Consider the following 16,398-nt stretch of genomic DNA (forward strand, 5'->3'; position numbering starts at 1 on the left):
GTCTCCGATGGTGTTTGTTGAGTTGGCATAGATCGAGATTACGATTTGTCACTCTGTGTTTCGGAGCGGTATCTCTGGGCCCTCTTGGCAATGCACATCACTATAAGCCTTGCAAGCAATGTGATTAATGAGTTAGTTACGTGATGATGCATTACGGAACAAGTAAAGAGACTTTCCGGTAACGAGATTGAACTAGGTATGATAATACCGACGATCGAATCTCGGGCAAGTAACATACCGATGACAAAGGGAACAACGTATGTTGTTATGCGGTTTGACCGATAAACATCTTCGTAGAATATGTGGGAGCCAATATGAGCATCCAGGTTATGCTATTTGTTATTGACCGGAGAGGTGTCTCTATCATGTCTACATAGTTCTCAAACCCGTAGGGTCCACATGCTTAATGTCTCGGGTGAGATCACGGACATGACGAGGAGTCTCGAAATGGTTGAGACATAAAGAATGACTAGATCACTGATGGCACGCATTGCTGCGCCCGTCTATTTTGTCTCTTAGTTATTAAGGATATAAAGTAATTTGTATATATTTGTTGGGAATGCTTTGAAGTATCGTACTTTGTTGTAGCTTGTGCTTGTCTGCTTCATTTAAAAAAAATATTGCAATGAAGAAGAATCTGATACGTTACCAAGATAGTAGTTTGTTGAATTTTTCTCTTTCTTTCTTATTAGATCAAATATACTTGGTTTGAGCTTGGCTTTCAATTGTATGTGCTTTGAATTAGGACGGCCGATACATGTGTTTGTGTCATATCGTGGCCTCTTTTGGCTCACGGTGTCTTCAAAGTGTAGTGTTTTAAATCGGGACAAGTACTGAAAGATCTAAAAAATAGCAAGTGCGGATACAAATTTGCCTTCAAGTAATTATTACAAAATACATGAAAATGTGAATAAATAAGTATATCAAATGAGTTTTCCATGGTAATCTAGAATGATATTGATAATAGAAAGAAAAGAGAATTTATTAGTGGCACTACTTTATTGCCTTACAAAACTATTCAGCCTAACAATTCTATAAAGCATCTTGCATAATGGCTTTTACAGGTTTCACATAATGTATTTCCTACAAAGAAGAGAAGAACAAGAAAATAACCAATACATGGTACATGGTTGAAAGCGTTTTGTGTGCCTTGTGAAGAAATTGCTAGGACAATTCCTTTAACCCTGTAAGAGTGAAAGCAGAACCAAGAATAATTCAAAAATCGAAGTTATGATTTATTCACTTCATTTTATATGTGATGTGCTATTTCAATATGTATATTCAGTTGACATTTACTTCTCTGTTAACAAACAAATGCATACCTCTGACTGGCATTTTTTGCCACCAGAATATAAGATGAAGCATAATTATCATATGTTACTAACAGAAAGAGAGGCCACTTGCAACTGATTACAAAGTTAGGTTGCTTCAATATATTATATAGTGGTAATTTATAGAACTATACCTCAACATGAAAGTTAGTACATGAGCCAACCAACCTAAAGGCTTAGTCCAAATCATTATAATTTTTTAGATCTCGTTCTAAGAATTATACTTAGGAACTCTTCAGCTTGAACATAACCTCGTCATTATTTGGCTAGTAGGACAAATGGGCAGTCGTCATTTGATATTGTGTAGTGATTTTTCCAAAACAGGACCTCTTGCTAGTATCAATTGATACGTTCATCCTGTGTAAATGCATCATAAGGAAAATAACTTGAGGCACAATAATTACAGCCATTAAGCTCATTATGTATATACTATTGGATTAACATTTGGTTCACCCCCTTCCTAAAACTCTTTAGATTCGTAACTGAATGTTTGGAGCATTGGTCTCCCTTTCCAAGTGTTTTAGCAGCTCCAACTCCTTGCACCAAATATAAGGGCCCATCTCGATGAATGACCCTTCTTGTAAGAAAGAGAACTTGAGTGATTCTTGCATTGCGCTCCACCTTCTGTTAAGCATCACAACTCCTCGCTGCACTAATCTACTGAGTTCCATATGAATTTAGCTTGGTTGATGTATACAAGTATATGAAAATGTACAATGTGATGGCAATAGTGGTGATGCTTGTTTACTAAATTCAACACACAGTGGACTGGATACTGTATGCCACCTGGTGAAGAAATAGCTATTAATTGTTTATCGTTTGAGCATATTTATTCAAATAATATGTGCTAATGATAATACGACCGAGGTTTCTAAGATTTATGGGTCTCATATTCGACTTCTGTAGATAATCATAACAGTACAATTTTTGCATGGGTATACGAAATCTTTCAACATCTGATTCTTCCCATTGTGAACTTTGCCTGAAAAATTACGACCATGCTTTTCGGTGAGCAGACTGGATTAGAAGTGGCATAAAGCTAATGCAAGGAACAAAATCATGTCCCGGACATCTGCACAGCCCGAACCAAACTTGTCACCTACAACAAGAACTTTATGCTAATTCCAAATGATATTTAATTTATCTAAAATAATGATATTTAGTTTAATGTTTCATGCCTGAAGCAAACCTGAAACATGTACAGTGCTTATCCTCCCAATCTTTGCTGAACCAGCAAACTTTGGGGCTTCAGCAATAAGAACTGAACAAATGAAGGCCTCTGTTTAGTCTGCAGCACTGAAATCCTTCATGCCCAATGTACAAAAAATACAAACAAATGTAACACAAGAAAAACAAGAGATATATGCAAAAACAGGAATCACACGTATCCTGACAAACACAACACCTCGCTGCCCAAACAAACTGTAGACGTAGGCGGACTGCTATGAGAGAAGGTGGATGAAGAAGGAGGGCAAGGACCCGGGGGGTGGGGTGTGAAATAGAGTTGGAATACATTTTGATCTACTTCTCCTCTGGATATATGCCTTGGGGTGTCTGATCTGGTGGCTTTGGGGCTCGTGGTGACCGGAGACGCCCTGCAGCCCGCCATGGTGCTACTGAATCGAATGCCACTGGCAGCATGGAGCTATATCAGAAGTGTGGCAGCTCTCTTGGATGTCATCACGGTAGGATGCTGGTGAGTAGAGGTGGGCGCCGCCGTCGAGGTCAAGGGCGGCGGAGGTGGGAGGTATGCCCCCGGGCGTGCTAAATAAAGGAAACGGGGAGCAGGCCGGCGAGTAGAGCACCTCCATTGGCATTAATGGATTTTAGTAATGGCAACATTACTCCTCGCTCGAATACCGGCAGACGTACTCCAATCACCCACGATGCCGCATCACTACCCCTTCAGTGTCTCCCATTCAATGTCTCCCTGAACAAGGGCCGTGTGGCTATCTCTTCGCATCACCCGCACGCTGCCCTTCCCAAATCGGCTGCTCTTTTTTCCTTGCGATATTCTTTGTGCTAAGTGGGCCGGTGTCGATGGGAAACGAATACGTTAAATGGGCTTCATGAGCGAGAAAGGCCCGATTAACCATAAACCACAGATTTTGTTACGAGAGCAGCAGCCCATGAGACATCTGGTCCACTTAAAGCTATTTAAGAGTATCTCACGGCCAAAAATGAGCATCACAAATGATCCAATGGTTAGAAACGTCGGTGGCTTGAGAGGGCTAGGAAAGTGCACAGTTTTAATATATCTAAATATATTGGACGATGTTATACGGACACCAGATGAGTTCCGAGGGGTACCGGATGACTATCGGAGTGCCGGGGGTTTATCGGAACCCCCGGGGGAACTACTGGGCCACCATGGGCCTTATTGGAGAGAGAGGAGGGCATCCAGGGCAGGCCGCGCCCCCCTTAGTAGTCCAAAATGGACAAGGGAAGGGGGGGATGCCCCCTTTCCTACTCCCCCTCCCTCTCCTTCCTTACCCCTCTCTCCCTTTTGGTGGAATCCTACTAGGACTAGGAGTCCTAGTAGGACTCCCCTCTTGGGCGCGCCCTAGGGGACGGCCGGCCCTCCCCTCCTCCCTCCTTTATATACGTGGGGAGGGGGCACCCTAGAACACACAAGATGATCTTTTAGCCGTGTGCGGTGCCCCCCCTCCACAGTAACACACCTCGGTCATATTGTCGTTGTGCTTAGGCGAAGCCCTGCGCCGGTAACTTTATCATCACTGTTGCCATGCCATTGTGCTGACGAAACTCTCCCTCGGCCTCAACTGGATCAAGAGTTCGAGGGACGTCATCGAGCTGAACGTGTGTAGATCGTGGAGGTGTCGTATGTTCGGTACTTGGATCGGTTGGATCGCGAAGACGTTCGACTACATCAACCATGTTACTAAACACTTCCGCTTTCGGTCTACGAGGGTACGTGGAAACACTCTCCCTATGCATATCCTAGATAGATCTTGCGTGATCGTAGGCAAAATTTTGAAATACTTCGTTCCCCAACACCTCCTCCTCTTATCAGTGATGTCAATTCCTGGTCCAGATGATTTAGAAGACTTATTGGAAACAAAACCGGCTACATCCTGGGGCAAACTAAAACACAATTGATACAAGCTCAAGAACGTATGAAGAGATATGTCAATTGAAAAGATCCTCGTGGGTTTTTAAAGTGGGGGACGTGGTTTATTTGAAGATGACCCAATATAGACTTGCTACATTGGCTTTGGAGGAGCATTGAAGATGTAGAATGAGTGAGCCTCTCATGATCATACAATAGATAGGCAAAGTGGCATACAAGTTACAATTCCTAGAACACATCAAAATACACCCTTTTCATGTAAGTCATCTGAAACAACACTTCCCCCCAAAGCAATTTCTAGTCCAATTTTACTAGAGGTCAATCCTGACGGAACTTTGAAGACAACTCCGACACTAGTTCTTCCAGTAGACGAGTACCACGCGTGCAATGTGGCAGTTGTAAAGTGGTTGGGACAATGGAAAAACTTGGCTCCTGATGATGCCATGTGGGAGGACCCCAAGTACATCAAGTACACCTCTCTAGAATTTTTCAAGAAGACAGCTACAAAACGGCATGCTAATTCTTCTTCAATGCCATGAGGTCATGATGATTCTTAGGGGAGGTAATGTCAGGCTCTAGCGACAATATTCAGTTACCTGGCTCAGTTCCAGCAAACGTTCACTTGATCCAGCGTTGTCATCGCTCAGGTGAAACCCTCCGTCGATGGCCTAGATCTACGCTATCGCAAGTTCCATTTAAACTCAGTTAGAGTATTTTTTTTGAAGCAGACATCAATGATGGTTTTCCATTGATTTTAGCAGAAGAGAGAATGACAAATGGGGGAGGGTGATCAAGTGATCAAGCGCTGAGAACGGAAAGTAAAAATTACAGCTCGTCCGAAGATGAAAATCTGCGGACATTGGGGGATATTCTCACGTCATATCCCCAAAGGGTTGCTCCATGCACCTTGCACGTGCCATCCTCCACTGTTCCATGTCGCGCCTACATGCTTCGATAATGTGCCTCGTGTTCGCCTGCTTTCCTCTGAAGATGCATGAGTTGCGCTCCAGCCAGATATGCCAAGAGTTGAGCGCCACTATAGTCATCGCGCCCTTCCTGTGTCCGGGGCAGCTGCGGCCTCAATCCTCTGGACTCTGTCGGTTGTTGTTGTGCCCGTGCTCCAAGTCCTTTGGCTCAAGGATGCACATCCATTCCAGGTCGCCTGAATGCTCCAGACCTGCAGGGCGATCGGGCACTCCCACAGCAGATGGACAGAGGTCTCCAGGCCGCGCAAACACATAGGGCAGAAGTATCCATTCTCCCAGCCCCTCCGTTGTAGTTGATCATTGCACCAAAGCCTGTCAAGATGCAGCAACCAGAGAAACATCTTGATTTTGCCCGGAGCACAGATTTATCCAGATGAGAGCTTTGAAGTTGCAGGGCTGGCTATTGATGAACCGGGCATTGTATGCCAATCGCATTGAGTACATGCCCGAGCTACAGAGCGTCCATTTGATTGTATCTTGGGTTCCCTGCTCCAAGATGATAGCAGCTTGTCTGATCTCCCTCGCTAGTTGCACTTCTTGCTGAGCTATGGCATCCAGGTCACCTTGCCACAAGTCTAGGATCCATCTATCTTCATGTAGTGCATCTTTCAACATTCTGTTCTTCCTAATGGATCTAGCAAATAGCAGAGGAAAGGCCTGGCAGATCTGCCTCCCCCCAGCCATGAGCAGAACCGAAAGGAAGTTGTAGCTCTGTCGCCGATGGTCACCACAATGGATGCAGCAAACAACACTCTGTCAGAGGCGTCGCAAGGTGTACCCGTGCCTACCCAGGGCCTGTCTGGTTGTTTCCACAATTGTCGTAGCCATCGCAGTCGCAATGCTCTAACGAATCGAGGCAGATCATGGATGCCCAGACCGCCGTATTGTTCTGGCGTGGTCATCGTGCTCCATCCTACTTTGCATTTTCCACCTGATATCTCCTCGTCCCCCGCCCAGAGGAACTGTCGTCTTGATTTATCTACATCTTTGTAGAACTTCTTTGGAACATGCAGGGCTGTGAGCGCAAAAGTTGGCATGGCCAGGAGCACGCACCACACCAGGACACGCCGGACTGCCAGCAACATTAGCCTACCCTTCCAACCTGCAAGTCGAGCTCTGATTCTATCCAGAATTGGTTGAAGATGAACTAGCCTAATACGCCCGATCGTAACTGGGAGACCTAGGTATCTAATCAGAAAAGCCTTCATGGTGCCGCCAAAATTTTGAAGGACCGCTCCTATGTTTATGTCGTCACATCTGATGGGGACTGTCGAGGACTTGGAGAGGTTGACACGGAGTCTATGAACTTCCTATTGTATTGGGTTTATGAAAATGACGGCGTCGTCGGTGTACAGGCTTGTGCGCATCCTCGCTGCCGTGCCCGGGATCGGGTTCAGAACGCCCGTCCTAGTGGCCGCCTCGAGAAGGTGGTGCAATGGGTCGATGCAAAGGATGAACAACAGCGGCGAGAGGGGATCTCCTTGCCGTAGCCCTCGCAGGTGTATGATGCAGTCTCCCGGATCACCATTGATGATGCAAGTCGAGGAGGAGGATGAGATTAGCAGGGCAATCCAATCTCTCCACCTAGCCGAAAATCCTAGACTCTGTAGTAACTCCATGATGTACTCCCATGATATACTATCAAAAGCTCTAGCTATGTCTAATTTGAGTAGGAGCGCTGGAGTTTTGTTCATGTGAAGAGCTCGGACAGAATTCTGAACATATAAATAGCTATCGAGGATACACTTTCTTCGCTGGAAAGTCGTCTGTGCAGGCGAGATTATCCTATCTATAACAACCACCAATCTCATGGAAAGCACCTTTGTGATCAGTTTAGCAATGGAGTTGATGAGAATTATAGGTCTAAACTCGCTCATTTTGGTGTCCCCGTCCTTCTTTGGTATGAGCGCGATCATGGCCGTGTTAATCTCTGCGAATTTTCCATCTGCTAACCTATAGAAGTGATAAAAAACAGCCATAACATCACCCTTTATTGTGTTCCAGCATGCTCTGAAGAATGTCCCCTAGAAGCCCTTGGGGCCTGGCACTTTGTTGGTCGGGGATGCTATGACAGCAGCCCAGATTTCAGGTTCAGAGAAATGGTTGTCTAATCCCTTGTTTTACAGGCTTGGCATGTCCGATTCCTCCCAGTTGATGGAGCACGGTCTTGCCTCTTTTCTTCCCAATAGGTTTGCAAAATAGTTGTGAGCAATTGAATCTTTCTCCTCATGGGTTGTGGCTGTGATTGTGTCCATTTGTAGTGAAAGAATAAAGTTCTTCCTTCTTCTTGAGTTGATCTTTGCTTGAAAAAATGTCGTGCGTGCGTCTCCTGCCTTGAGCTAGGTGATCCTTGAGGCTTGTCTTTTCCGTGCTCTTTCCACTATTGTTAGTCCAAGTATCCTGAGTTTGAGATGGTTTCTTAACAGGAATTCATTTTGGGTCAGCCCTCTTCTCTCTTGAGCAACGTCAAGCCAAAGAATCACCTCACATGCCAAGTGAAACTGAACTTTTGCATCACTAAAGAGTGACTTGGCCCAAATTTTTAGATCATGTGCTATCCTCTGCATTTTCTTCTTTAGCTTGATGATGGGGCAGGTGTGATTAACACGCCGTTCCCAATCTCTTTCAACGGTTCCATGAAAGTGTGGGAATCTCAGCCAAAAGGATTCAAAATGAAACATTGGTCTTTGATACGTCTCCAACGTATCTATAATTTTTTATTGTTCCATGCTGTTATATTATCAATCTTGGATGTTTTACAATCATTTTATATCATTTTTTGGTATTAACCTATTGACATAGTGCCAAGTGCCAGTTGTTGTTTTCTGAATGTTTTTTACATCGCAAGAAATAAATACCAAACGGAGTCCAAATGCAATGAAACTTTACGGAGATTTTTTTGGACCAGAAGCCACCTAATGGGCCTTGGCTGCGCCCGGGGGTGCTCCGAGGAGAGCACAGCCCACCAGGGCGCGCTAGGCCTCCTAGCGCGCCCTGGTGGGTTGTGCCCACCTCGGGTGCCCCCGGACCGCCTCTTTGCTCTATAAATACCCCAATATTCCCAAAACCCTAGGGGAGTCGACAAAATATTGATCAAGCCGTCGTAGAGTCCAGAACCACCATATCCAATCTAGACACCATCTCTGATGGGGTTCACCACCTCCATTGGTGCCTCTCCGATGATGCGTGAGTAGTTCTTTGTAGACCTTTGGGTCCGTAGTTCGTAGCTAGATGTCTTTCTCTCTCTGAATTCTCAATACAATGGTCTCTTGGGGATCCATATGAAGTAACTCTTTTTGCGGTGTGTTTGTTGGGATCGATGAAAGTATTTGAGTTTCTTTGATCTCTTTTATGCATGATTAGTTATAGCCTCGTATTTATTCTCCGATATTTGGGTTTTGTTTGGCCAACTTGATCTATTTATCTTGCAATGGGAAGATGTGCTTTTTAGTGGGTTCGATCTTATGGTGCTTGATCCCAGTGACAGAAAGGGAACCGACACGTATGTATCGTTGCTACTAAGGATAAAACGATGGGGTCTATCTCTACATAGATAGATCTTGTCTATATCATGTCATCGTTCTTATTTCATTACTCCATTTTTCCATGAACTTAATACACTAGATGCATGCTGGATAGCGGTCGATGTGTGGAGTAATAGTAGTAGATGCTGGCAGGAGTCGGTCTACTAATCTTGGATGTGATGCCTATGTAATGATCATTTCCTAGATATCGTCATGATTACTTGGAGTTCTATCAATCGCCCAACAGTAATTTGTTCACCCATCGTTTGCTATTTTTCTCGAGAGAAGCCACTAGTGAAACCTACGGCCCCCGGGTCTCTTTCTCATATTATTTGCCTTTACGATCTATTTTCCTTTGCTTTTATTTTCAGATCTACTAAACCAAAAATACAAAAATAGATTGCTGCATTTTATTCTTATTTATTTTATTTGGCGTTCGATCTATCAATCTACTACAATTTTATCTCACGTCCATTTCCCTATTTTGAGGTGCCGTACCAAGAAGGGATTGACAACCCCTTTAACAAGCCGGGTTGCGAGGATTTGTTATCTGTGTGCAGGGTTTTTTTTATGTTGTGTCGCTTCGTTCTCCTACTGTTTTGATAACATTGGTTTCACATATGAGGGAAATACCTACTGTTGCTGTGCTGCATCATCCCTTCCTCTTTGGGGAAATACAGACGTAGCTTCAAGCCGCATCAAAAGGTATTTCTGACGCCATTTCCGGGGAGGATCTTCAACATATACCATGTTCCTAATCACAAATCTCATCTCCTCGCAATTTACATTATTTGCCATTTGCCTCTCGTTTTCCTCTCCCCCACTTCACAAAAATTGCCATTTTTATTCACCCCTCTTTTTCGTTCACTGTTTTCTTGTCGGATCTATCCTTTGCTTGCAATCATGAGTGATTTCGGCATGGCACCAACAGATGATGGCCTTACTCCTAAGATTGGACGTACGGGCAATCTGGATGCTAAAACTTTTATCTTGGGGCAAGGGAATGTTATGGGAAAAGAACGTATTCAAGAATTTTTCAATTGTGTTGGAAATTTGTGTCTTCATGATGCTCCTATACTTAAGACTACTAGATCTTATGCGGATGCTATTACAGCACTAGTTCTGAAACTTGAAAGAAAATTTATCAATACTAATCCTACTTTGCAAAGATTGTTTTTTGAGCTCCCCATTATAAAGAATCCTAAGGCTAAAAAGTTGGACAGTCTCGTTCTTATGAATGAGTTTGACTACATAATACGGGAAGCTAGGGAAATCTTTGATTTTTATGGTATGAATCGTGAAGAACCTGTGATAGATGAAATTCTTTACAATAGTGATTATGCGCTAAGGCATTTGCTTGGGGATAATAAAATCTTTGATGAGAATCTTAAAAAGGAAGTACCCGTTTTAGATATAATCCAACAAGTTTTCAATAATGTTAATCAACATCACTCATGGATTGTTGCGGGAAATCAAAGGGGTTATGATGAAGACCAACTTAGAAATGCTAATGTTTCTATGGATAATATGTTTTATGATGTGTTTACAAAACCCCATGATGAAAAAACCTCTAAGAAAATTAAGAAGGATGACAAAACTTAGATCCTTGCTCCATGCCTAGCGAAGTGCGTAAAACTATAGCGCTTGTTGGGAGGCAACCCAATGAATACAATTTATTTTTGCTTTTTGCTTTCTGTTCTTGAGTGTTAGCACAATTATTCTACTGTTATGAGTGTGTTTTTTGTGTTTTAATTAGTGTTTGTGCTAAGTAAATCCTTTAGGATCTTCTTGGGTGATAGTTGTTTGATCTTGCTGAAAAACAGAAATTTTTGCTCTCACAAAAACAATTCTCATTTTTTACCAGGGCATGCTAAAATGCCAATTCTTTTCGTAGAAGATTAACATACAAATTTCTCAGGTAGTCCTAATTTTTAGAATTTTTGGAGTTCTAGAAGTTTTCGAAATAGTTAGATTGCTACAGACTGTTCTGTTTTGACAGATTCTGTTTTCTTTGCGTCGTGTGCTTATTTTGATAGCTCTATGGTTTTCTTTGATGAGTCTTTGCCATAGAAAAGTTGGAATATAGTAGATATAATTCAAAAACAAAATATGAATTGGTTTGATACAATACTTATAGTAGTGATTTGCTTTCTTTACTAACGGATCTCACAAAGGGTTTGTTAAGTTTTGTGAGATTGAAGTTTTCAAGTTTTGGGTTATCTTACGATGGATGAAGGAATAAGGAGTAAGAGGAGCCTAAGCTTGGGGATGCCCCGACATCCCAAGCTATTATGCAAAAATGAGCAAACAACTAATCTTGGGGATTCCTCCGAGTGGCATCCCCTCTTTCTTCTAACGACCATCGGTATTTTACTCGAAGCTATATTTTTATTTGTCAGATACTATGTGTTTTGCTTGGAGTGTCTTGTATGATATGAGTCTTTGCTTGTTTTATTTTGTGTTCTAAGTCTTGATTCCTTGCTGGACACACCTATTTGAGAGAGCCAAAATTATGTCATGACTTGTTAGAATTGCTCTCTATGCTTCACTTAAATTTTTATGAGCTATGGACTTGCTCTAGTGCTTCACTAATATCTTTTTGAGCACGGTGTGCTTTAGTATTTTTGAAGAAATGCTCTCTTGCTTCACTTAGATTTATTTGAGAGTTAGTAAAATTTTCAAGAAATTCTCTCTTGCTTCACTTAAATTAATTTGAGAGAAAGAAAGAAATATTATGCTCATGATCTTCACTTATATTTGTTTGAGCTTGTCAAAAGCAACACATGAAAATTAGTCCCAAAGTGATAGATTTCCAAGAAGGATCTAATAAAAACTTTCATGAAGATCATTGGACAAAATAAACTTGATTCTTAGTAATAGTTTTGAGATATGATGATGTGATATGTGAGTTATGTTGATGAGTAATTATGCTTTAGTAAGAATATTGGTGTTAAGGTTTGTGATTCCCTATGCAAGCACGAAAGTCAATAGTTATGCAATGAAATTATATCCTACTTGTGGTGCATTATTCGATGTTAATTATGCTTAATGCTCGCTTATGAGATTATCCATTTCTTGGTTGGTCGCTTCTCAATCTTTTGCTAGCCTTCATTTTGCACTAAGTATGATCAGTACTTGTGCATCCAAAAACCTTTAAACCGGGTTTGCCACATGAGTCCACTATATCTACCTATATGCGGTATTCTTTTGCCATTCTAAGCAAATTTGTATGTGCCATCTCTAATTTTCAAAATAAAATTCTCTTTTGTGTGTTCGTTTTGCTCGTGGAGTGGTGAGGGGTGGCTAATATTTTCCATGCTAGATGTGTTATTCTCACGATGTGTGTTTATTCACTTGTCATTGCACAAGAGTAAGGCAAAGGTATTAGGGATGCCCAGTCCCGAAATGAAAAATGATTTTTTATGTTGTCAAATAATAAATTCCTTGGAAAGTGTTGGTATGGAAGGCAACTGTGGATACAGCTAGCCATGAAAAGTGAAAGCATGGTTGAAAAAGGAATAAACTTTATTTTCTGTTTGGGAACCGCCTACGATATATCTAGCATGGAAAGTGTTGGGAACTCTAAGTCATTTTCATTGGTGGGAAGGATACACCTCCCAAAATGTTTTTATCTCAAAATTTTCGCTTTCAGCTCAGGCACCTCTACAAATCCCTACTTCCCTCTACGAAGGGCCTTTCTTTTACTTTGTGCAATTTTTATTTTGAATTTGAGTCTCCATCTTCTCTTATAAAAGCACCAACTAGGAGGCAATATGATCGTACTTGTGTATTAGGTGCATGTCGGGGAAACTGATCCTCGAACACCTATGGGGCCGGCGGACCGAGCCCCTTTCGGTTCGGCGGGGGGCGGAGATCACACGAAGAGCAGATCGAGGCGAAGCACACGAGCAGTTTACCCAGCTTCGGAGCTCTCCGGAGAGATAACACTCCTACTGCTGCTTGTTTGATTATCTGGTGTTCTTGCTCCAGAGAGAGAGCATAGTGTTTTTCTGGGTTCCGAACCAGTCGAACCTGGCGAACCGAACCCCCTCTACGTTGCGCATGGGCCTCCTTTTATACGCTAAAGGGGTCACCGACAGGTGGCAACGCAGAGAAGGGTACAAATGTAAAAAGTGAGGTGGTTGGTACAGTTACTTGTACAGTGTACTCTACCTAAACCCTGACGGCAGGGGACAAGGGCATTAAATGCCCATCTGAGTCGCCCAAACAGTGCAGAAAAGGACCGTTAGGGGCGCCACCGTTCGCCACGATGGCGATCTTGTCAGCTTCGCATGCCACTGCGCACCGCTGGCTGCACAGCCTCCTGCCACGCGCGCCTGGAGAGGCCCCCAGAGCGACACGTTGGTGGATGCGCTGGAGCGTGGGCACAGAGTGGCCGCCTGCCGCGGCAAGCACCTTGCCGCTGCTGTTATCTTGTCGGGTCCGGAAGCTTGTCGCTCACCGGGCCTCGAGGTACCTTGGTTGGTCTTCCCGGCAAGCTCCTCTTGCAGGGGCCTTGTTGCCTTGCCGGAGCGCATGGCGCATCGCGACAAGTTCCTTGGAGTGCCTTGATTAGCCTTCCCGGCAAGCTCCTCTTGTCGGGGCCTTGTCTCCTGAGCTTAAATACTTTGTTCTTGAATGGCTCCAAGGGAACCATGGAGGATCTTGGCGTTCTCCCGGCAAGCCTTGCCGCGGGGTGCTGCAACTGCCCGTGCACAAGTTTGGGGTACTAGGGTACCCCTATTCTAGTACACCGACAGGAGCCCCCGGGCCTGGGCCAGACACGGTGCCGAGCGCTGTTGGGCCAGGCCCAATACAGGGCACGGGCACACGCGGACTGGGCCACGCCGAATCTCGCTCCGTATCCACCATGCTCTCCCCTAACGGCACGCGTTGAATGCGGCGTCGTGGGAGAGATCGTGGGTGGTTCTTTATTCGGAAGGGCGAAACGTCCGCCCCGTCCCTCTTTATAAGCAGAGGAAACAGGGGCAGTTCGTTCCCCCTCGCTGGTTGCTACTACTCCATCTTCACGAACCTCCGCCGCTCCTCCCCCTTCTTCTCGAAGCCGAGAGAGCAGCGCTCCGCCCCCCATTGCCACCAGCATCACCAACACCGTCGACCTCCCCCACCACCTTCGCCATGGCTCCGAAAGCCGACAAGGGAAAGGGCGTGAAGTCGGCCGAGGCGCAGCGGCTCGCGGCACTGCGGAAGGAGCGGGCGATCTTCTCCCCCCAGCTCGGCGCGAAGGAGCTGAGGGAGTACTTCTACCTCTTTTGGGCGACGGAGACGCGGGCGCATCCGCGCACGAGGGTACTCCCGGCCGCTGCTTCGGGACTGGCTCCAAACGGGTACCCATTCTTCGCGCTGTTCTTCTATTGCAGGCTCTGCCCACCCTTCTCGGAGTTCTTCTGCGATATCATGAACACCTACGGCCTCCGCCTCCTTGATTTCACCCCCAACGCCGTTCTGACCATGGCAGTTTTCGCACATTTGTGCGAAAACTTTGTCGGAGTCCACCCCATTGTTGCCCTTTTCCGCCACTTCTTCATGCCTCGGGTAGAGAGAGGAGAGCCGCTTGCCGGAGGGATCGCCTGGATCTCGAGAGTCGGCAAGAAGGAGGCGTACTTGGAGGGTGAGCTCCGTAGCAAGTGGGAGGAGTGGAGAGCGGAGTGGTGCTGGATCGTCGAGGAGAATCCGCAGCCCTTCACCGCCGTGCACCAAGCTCCAATAGTGCGCGGCAATGACTGGAGCAACGTGGCCCCGGAAGACGAGAGGCTGAAGATCGCCATTACTAGGATCCTCCGCCTCAGGCTTGCCGGGCTCACTGTAGGCGCTGTAGGCGCAGATTTCCTCCGCCGCCGCATCGCCCCCCTGCAGGAGAGGGGGAGGCCCGCCTGGGAATTCAAGAACTCGGCGGACATCATGAGGCTGCGGCCGGGCCTCAACTACAACTTCACCGTCATGGAGCTGGATGCAATGCTCCTGGAGTCGTTCAAACGCGATCCCCAGCACCCATTCACGCTGCCGAGGGGCGTCGTTCCATTGTGCAATAATTCTTCGCTTGACCGGATCCGCGCCATGATGCCGTTGTGCGATTCACACGGAATCGTTCCAACCTGGCAAGAGCCTGCGGATGACGTCGTGCAAGCGTTCTTAGACAACTTGGAAGAAGTGCCGGTCCACGCTGACGAGCAGAAGAGCCTCACCCGTGACACCACCGACGAGGAGCTGCAGTGCATCGCCACTAGGGTGGAAGAGGTTGCGGCCGCAGCTGCCGCGGGCGCGTTCGGGTTCACTGTGGAGGAGGCGGAGGCGGCAGAGGCGGCAAACCTCGCCGAGCGCACGGAGTTCATTGGCGAGGAAGAGCCTGCCGGTCCTGAAGCTGAGCCAAGCGAGGCCGGCGAGGAAGAGCCCGAGCCTTCAGAAAGCTTGCCACAGGCGGAGCCCCCGGCCCCGCCAAGAAGGCGTCTTCGCAGGGCCGCGGACGTAGCGGGGCGGCAGCCGGGTCAACAGCCGCCGAGCCGTGCGACACGCTCTACCGCGGCAAGCAATGTTGCCGCGGGAGCGCCTCACGCAGCAGTGGCAACTGGAGCGGGATCTTCCCGGGCCACCGCCACCGCCCCCGCCAAGCGGGCAAGGGATCTTACTCCTCCGCCTCGCCGCACCGGAAGGGATCCGGACTTCGATCTTTCCACGCTCAGCTCCGACGAGGAGGAAGAAGAGTAAGTTTCTTTGGTGCTCTTGTAGCTCTTCAATTTTGCTGTTTTTATCTTGTATCTGACTTGCTTCAATCTGGACTCCTTTCTTTTCAGGACGCTGGCCCAGAGAGCGGCGAAGAGGGCCAAGGCCGCGGTGATTGTCATCGAAGATGACCCCACCGTGTCAGCAAGGGGTGGGTCCGAGACCACCTTGACGGACCCGGCAACCACTCCTCAAAGTAGCCCCCAGCGCAGCCCCCAGCGTAAGTTCATAGTTAGCTTTCTGCTGCCAGGCGCGCATGAGTGCTTTTTCCTTTATTGATATCTTGCTTGTTGATTTGTGTAGGAGCAAAGCAGCCATATCAGGAGCGCCCGGAAGCTGGTCCCGAAGTGCCATCTGCTTCGACTACGCCGCCAAGGGAGGAGTCCCCGGCAAGGGAGCGCTCTCCGGCAAGGGAGAACTCTCCGGCAAGGGGCAGCACCGTCGACCCTGCGGCGGCCGAGACCGCAACTGCAGATCTTGGCACAGGTAATTCACTTGTCCAAAAACTTTCTCTTGGGTTCTTCTTCTTCTGATTTTCTTCTCTAGGATTTTTGATTGATTTTTCTCCCTTCTTCGTCCTTCAGACCCATCTGCTGGTGAGCCAATGGAGACAGAGGGCGCCAGCGAGGAAGGCGCGCATGGTAGCACTGACGACGCCACCGCCAACGAAGAAGGGGCCGGTGCTAATGAGACCGCCGGCGAGGAGGCCGCCAAGGCTGCCGCCG

Source organism: Triticum dicoccoides, chromosome 1A (assembly GCF_002162155.2).
Source record: "Triticum dicoccoides isolate Atlit2015 ecotype Zavitan chromosome 1A, WEW_v2.0, whole genome shotgun sequence".
Lineage (NCBI taxonomy): Eukaryota > Viridiplantae > Streptophyta > Magnoliopsida > Poales > Poaceae > Triticum > Triticum dicoccoides.